The sequence below is a fragment of the Salminus brasiliensis genome, chromosome 11 (assembly GCF_030463535.1).
Source record: "Salminus brasiliensis chromosome 11, fSalBra1.hap2, whole genome shotgun sequence".
Classification (NCBI taxonomy): Eukaryota; Metazoa; Chordata; class Actinopteri; order Characiformes; family Bryconidae; genus Salminus; species Salminus brasiliensis.
This window is the reverse complement of record NC_132888.1, coordinates 23,617,144-23,623,630: the sequence shown is the minus strand read 5'-3', so window position 1 is coordinate 23,623,630 and position 6,487 is coordinate 23,617,144.

The window sequence follows — 6,487 nt, the reverse complement described above, 5'->3', positions numbered from 1 at the left end:
ATTCTTACACTCACTCTCTTACCCAGTCATACACTTACTCTCATTCTTCACTCTCACTCACTCTCTTACCCAGTTACATACTGACTCTTATCTTTTCACTCTCACTCACTTTCTTACCCAGTCATACAGTCACTCTCATTCTTTCACTCTCACTCACTCTCTCATCCAGTCATACACTCTCTTTCTTTCACTTACTCTCACATCATAGTCACTCTGATCCTTTACTCACTAACTCATCCAGTCAAACACTTTTTTTTTTCCTGTCTCTCATACGCACTCACTCACTGTTACGCTCACTCTCAAGCTTTTGTTTATCATTACAGTCATGTTATGATATCAGTCAAGTCATTTTGATCATACTGATTCTGAATCACTCCCTCACCGCCCCTGCTCATTACTCACACACTTAGTCCTACACACATTCCCTCCCTCACTAAAATGAAATCCCAGCATCGTGGGGGTCAATCCCACATTCCCACACACTGCACCCCTCTAACACCCCCCCCCCCCACACACACACACACACACACACACACACACACACACACACACATCAGTATCCTCCACCCCCCACGGCCTCATGTGATCTCCAGTTATAGCCGGGATGCTGTTACTGTTGTTAAGCGCCGCTGCGCTCGGCTGCCCGCTATCTTCAAGAAAGCCCAGAATGTAATTGGGAGCCATTAAGTCATGCCCATGAGCGATGAAGCAGAGCGGTGAATCTGGGTTTGTGAAGAGGCTGTGTAACGCATACACACCTCCACTCCCTGCTCCCTTCATCACTAGGTTCCAGACCACAATACCCCCTGCAGAGATGGTCAGGCCTAGGAGACCTTGAGCAGGGACAGGGATAGGTGAAGCCCTACAACACCATAAACATCCCGAAAGAACCATTTGGGCCCAGTGAGGATATCTTGAGCAAAACTTAATCCCACCATTTTCCTGTGCCTTTAGATCGTCCACTCATCTCATCAAGGGTTTGAACTCTCTCTGTTAAGGAGGAATTCCATCAAATCAGTTCAAGAGACAATTACCAAGTTTAATGTCTCTAAAAGCTCCCTCCCAAAACAAGGTATTACACCCTAACTGCTTTACAGTATTACAGTTGATTTATATGATCATGGCGGAGAAATCCATGCAGGATGTTGTATAGCTACATAGTTCTAAAAAAGAGTGTCTTGTTCTGTTGGGGCCCTAGGCAGAAATTCACGGAGGGTCCCTCCAACCAATTTTCATTACCATGATCTTTATAAGAACAATGTACTAGTTCCAGTACAGAGGAGTAAACTTACGTGCTTTAGCCACACTGGCTACCTAGTGTTTAATATAATAAAAATATACAGTATCAGTATCAGAAAACCACCAAGCCTTCACTACAGACATGACAAATACACACACCACACTGCACACATACAGCGCAACAGTGTACACCAACACAGCTTAGTCATTTAGAGCAAACTTGTCCAAATTTCTTTGCATCTAATTTTCATAACTCAGCGTTGATCAAAACAGGACACATAAGCTGGCCTGCTAGCTAAGTTAGCTAATGTTAAAGTTAGCACTAGACACTCGTCCTCGTCCGATCCACCATGATTTCATGAGTTGAAATAAGATGCTTAAGCCAGATTTCAGTTGTGTCAAATTCAAAGTTGAGAAGGAAAAAAGTGAGAGATAAAGAATAAAGGGATTCATTAAAGGCCGATAGTACAGGTCTTCCTTTCTGCATGTAGCAAGGCAGAGAGACCTCAGTTACCTGAACCACTTCCATTCCAAGAATACTATGCAATCCCAAAGACAAGGTCTCCGGGTGGTACACATGCTTGTACAAAATACCGCAATACGCTTACCCTGTATTCTCCATGAGACGAATACATTGCACTGTGAGTAGAGTCAGGCAGGGAGGCCCTTAAGGAGGTCAGGTCTCTCCTGGTGTCATTGCAGACTTTGCACATTGCCGCTTCTGTAGTTTAAAGTTTGTCAGCTCTCAGGGAGCCCCCACTGGCCTGGGCCCCCAAGCAGTCGCCTTCTTTGGCTGGTGGCAAGCGGCGCCTCTGCCATCATCAACATTACTTATAAAACTTATAAAAGACAGCCAGTGTGGGTCCAGTCATTTTGAATAGTTACTAATTTGTGGTTTGTTGTAGGTATACTTAGGTGCCTGAGCAGTGGAGCAAGTGGACCACACGCACCCCCACTTTTATTAGAAGGGAGGCCCCCATTTTTTGTCATAGTAAAATGTACAGCCAACAGGGCAGCACTGCTCCTCAGGTCAGGACACGTTCATATCCAGTCATCCTGTCTTCAGTGGGCTTCACTTTTCTCCTGCCGTGTCTGCATTCTCTTAAAGACATGTAACGACTGTGATGTTGGGACTACGCTGAAGAACATAACGAGTGTAGGATGTGATTCCAGCTTTGCCAGGCCTGTATTCACTGTGAGACAGCTAGGATGTGGACTGAAATGTGGTCCGGAAATAGACCGCCTGATGAACTGACCTCCCTATCGGGCAGGTGCCTAAAGTGCATACATAGTGACCCCCAGTTGCTATTAACACCACTGTAAAGAAATCAGGGAGAAGAGTTTATCAGCAGTGACGTACTGCACATTAGGTCCACTTTATTAACCCCTTTAACTCAGCACGCTGTATTACTCAGTAACTACAGGGACTTCTGTACAAACTGGTGGGGCTGTTCTTTGGTAATAGAAGCCCGGCGGGCTTTTAAGGGGGCTGTTTAAGAGGTTAGCAACCATGTGCTACTCTATTGGATAGTAGTTCCAAGCCCTGTTCCTGGACTACCCCTGCTTTGCACTATGCACTGCTTGGCTCTTCACTCAGTAAAGCTGTTGTTAATGAGCTGATTAGTTTGGGCAGGTATACTCTGAGGGTGTACAAAATGGGTATTATCTAGTACTGAAAGAAGGTACATCCAAGCTATGAAGCATGTAGGAACCTTATTGTTTTACAAATATCTCTATAAAATATAGATCTGCGATATTTTTATTCCACACCACCCTTGATTAAACATGAACATTGAACACGACCGACGGGCTTGGCTACATCCTGTGCTCAGGTGAAAAAAGAAGCCCTGCAGCAGCAGGCCCGGCCGTGGTGGGCACATAGCGGAGGCATAGTTTCACAGCCTTGCTCATAAAGTGTTTCGCCGCTTTATGGCCCCGTTGCTCAACATCACATGCTTCTAGAGTCGGGATATTACCTGAGATAAGGCAAGAAAGTGCAGAGGCCGGCACCAAGCTGACCTCTTCCTGGACTACTCACACAAACACACACACACACACACACACTCACACACACTCTGAGAGGGAAATACAAAGTCTACCGACCCAGCCATTTAAGAAGGGTGTTCTCAGACCCCCCACCCCCCCACCCCCCCACCCACCCACACACACACACACACACACCCCACCCCAAGGCTTTTTAAAATGGCATCAGAAGCCAAGCACTGGTGCACTGTAGTTATGCGTCTTATTTGCCCATCCACCTGCTAAAACAAGCTCCCTCTCCCGTAACCAATGACCCTGCACCGCTTGAGACGTTTGGGAGAAGAGAGCGCTTGAGAGCAAGAAATTTGTTGTGTGTGTGTGCGAGTGTGTGTGTGTGTGCGAGTGTGTGTGTGTGTGGTGTTTTTTTCCATCCAAATCAAAAGAGAACTCTATGGCACCGCAAGGCTTTTGTCACTTGTGGATTCTATAAATCACGTCTTCGTGATAAGCTAATTGCCTTATCCTTGACAGCAGCTCACAGTGCAAGCAATAAATGGGCAGGATTACAAGACGTAAGACCATAAAGAGTTTAGCTAAGGTTTCTGGGTGTGGGACAGAGAGAGAGAGAGGGGGTAGGAGGGAAAGAAAGATGGAGGAAGAGAGGAAGAGATAGGGCGAAATGGTTCAACTCTGGGCTATAGTATCGTTTAATGACCATCTGCGTAAGTTGTTAGACTGAGGGCCGTGAATGTTTAGGCCCAGTCTGAAACATCCAGGAAATACAAGAAGTTCCTTCTCTGGCTGTTTACAGTCTATGGATTAAAGGTTAAAAGAAGTAGATCCAGAGATCTGCTGTGGCGTGAAAGGCTTGTACTATTACCCTTAACCCATTTTGGTATGGTTTTGGGATCCTCTCAAGCTAAATGAACCTGTTTCAGTACTCCTGTACCTTCTTCTTCTTCTTTTTATTAAACCCCATCTATAAATACTGATATCTGTGGAGAAATAGAAGCGCTACTGAGCTGAAATGGTAAAAACAAGCAGGGAAGTTTATAAATGATGCACCATCCGTCCATGTGGTCATCAGAAAACTCTTTAAATTAATCTAAAAACACATTAAATACATTTAAAAGCAACTCATTTTGTCCTTTAACTCAATTCGGGACATAAACAGACCTCCGAGTATCTCTACTTTCACTCAGACGTTGGCTACCTGTTGAAACCCTGGTGACGAGTAGCAAACCAAAGAAACAAAAGGAGCATTAGTTCGTCAATTAGATCCAATCACATGAAATAATATGAATAATAACAGTTTTAGGTAAAAACTCATTAAAGCAGCATGCTAATATAACCATGCGCTATGTAGTGCTGTATGTAGTCTCTATTAGATCATCATTTCCATTAATGGCATTTAGCTGGATTTGGTTGATTATCCAGACAGACGTACAGAGGTTGGTGGATGTAGCGTTAGGAGTTATGCCCAAGAATACGAACTGGTGTACTGTGGTGTGCCGGCTTAGCCAAGGAATCAAACCCTAGTCTAACAGGACGAAGGTGGTGGTGGTGTTATCCACTACGCAACACCAACCGCCATCATGGTGTAGCAGGTCCATTACATCCAGCTGTATACAAGAAAAAAACATCATAGTTAGGATTTCCAACAGCAAATATAAGCCACCGATCACATGTTCACATTTCCTGTGATCGTACACAGACATTGTGTGCGGCAGTACAGTCTTATTCCAGGCCCGATATCAGGCATGACCTCTTTGTAAAATACTACTGTGTAAAAGTAGAGGTCTGTGGACGTCCCTAATTGAGTTGCTATGAATTGAATTATGACAATTCATAACAGTCATCAAAAATGAAAACAGAGCTGGAACAAACAACCTGTTCAACACCAAAACTAGCAGTTAAGCACCACCCATTTAACTGAAGTTAAAAGCAGCTCTATCTGCTTTCTGAACAAAGCACAATGCAGAACAGCCAATCAGAACAGAGCATACCGTCCCTGTCCAAAGAAAAACATGTATCTCCAAAATAGCAGCTTTACAGGAGTAGGAAAACACTTCTTAGCTTTCAATGGTCGTCAATGTGAAAAGATTTTATTTCAAGTCCGTTTAGAGCATTTCTATTCGTTTGTTCATCCATAATTAATCACACAGGGTAGAGAGCAGTTCAAAGGATGGAGAAAACTAAAAAAGGGGAAAAAATGAAGATACATGTTTTTCATTGGACCGCAGCTATATATAGATGTAGATTTAAGTTGGAAAAAACAGCACAGGTATATAACTAAAAAGTAATATTTTCATATATATATATATGTGTGTGTGTGTGTGGTTGTGTGTGTTGTGAATTATGTACTTAAAATACAACTGGGATTAAATAATGTATATATATATATATATATATATATATATATATATATATCACTGGGATTAAATAATACCGAAAAATAATAATAAATATGGTAAATAGTAAATAATAAAATAATACTAACCTATCGTTCTAGTGGAATCCTTTCTACAACGTTTTGCTGCACAGGTTCATCAGGTCAGTGCCACACTGGAATCTTGTGTGAAACTGTTCGGCTTGATTGCCTCAGCCATTTCCTGCTCACCGTGGCTAGCAGGCCCCATGGCTGCCCACCCAATTCAGAGCAAAGCCATTAGAACAAACAGCTCTTGGGGCCAGCGAGGTAGACTGGGCATGGCATTTAGAAGCTAATTGCCTACAAGTCCCTGTGCAAGGACAAACTTTGAAGAACGAGGAACAAATAGGCTGAAATTGAGTAAACGGCCCAACAGTCCATTGAGTGAGATCATGTTTGTACTGAGCATTCCTAGAAGTTCAGAAAAAGGATGAGAAAGACCATTGGAATGACAGCAGAAAGTACCCAGCACCCGTACCAGACCCAACACCCAATAAAGTGATTTTGTAGAGGATCTCAAACGTGCTAAACCTTACCTTACCTTACCTTACCTGGAGGCTAACCTCTGTCTTTCTGCTCGGGTTTATCTGTCTCTTAGTCAAGAATCAGCCTCTGTAATTAGGAGGAACTGGGATAATCTTTAACTCCATCGCAGGCTGAGGCAAACTCTGGAGGGGCAACAAATAATGAATAATAACAGAGTGGAGCGGGTTAGTATGCTAGCTAGATACAGCTTGGGCTTTATTTATTTAATCTACAGGGACAAAACACACTAATCATTATTTTTCGTAATGTAAATGTGGCAGATTTAGCCAAATGGCTCATTTTCATCTG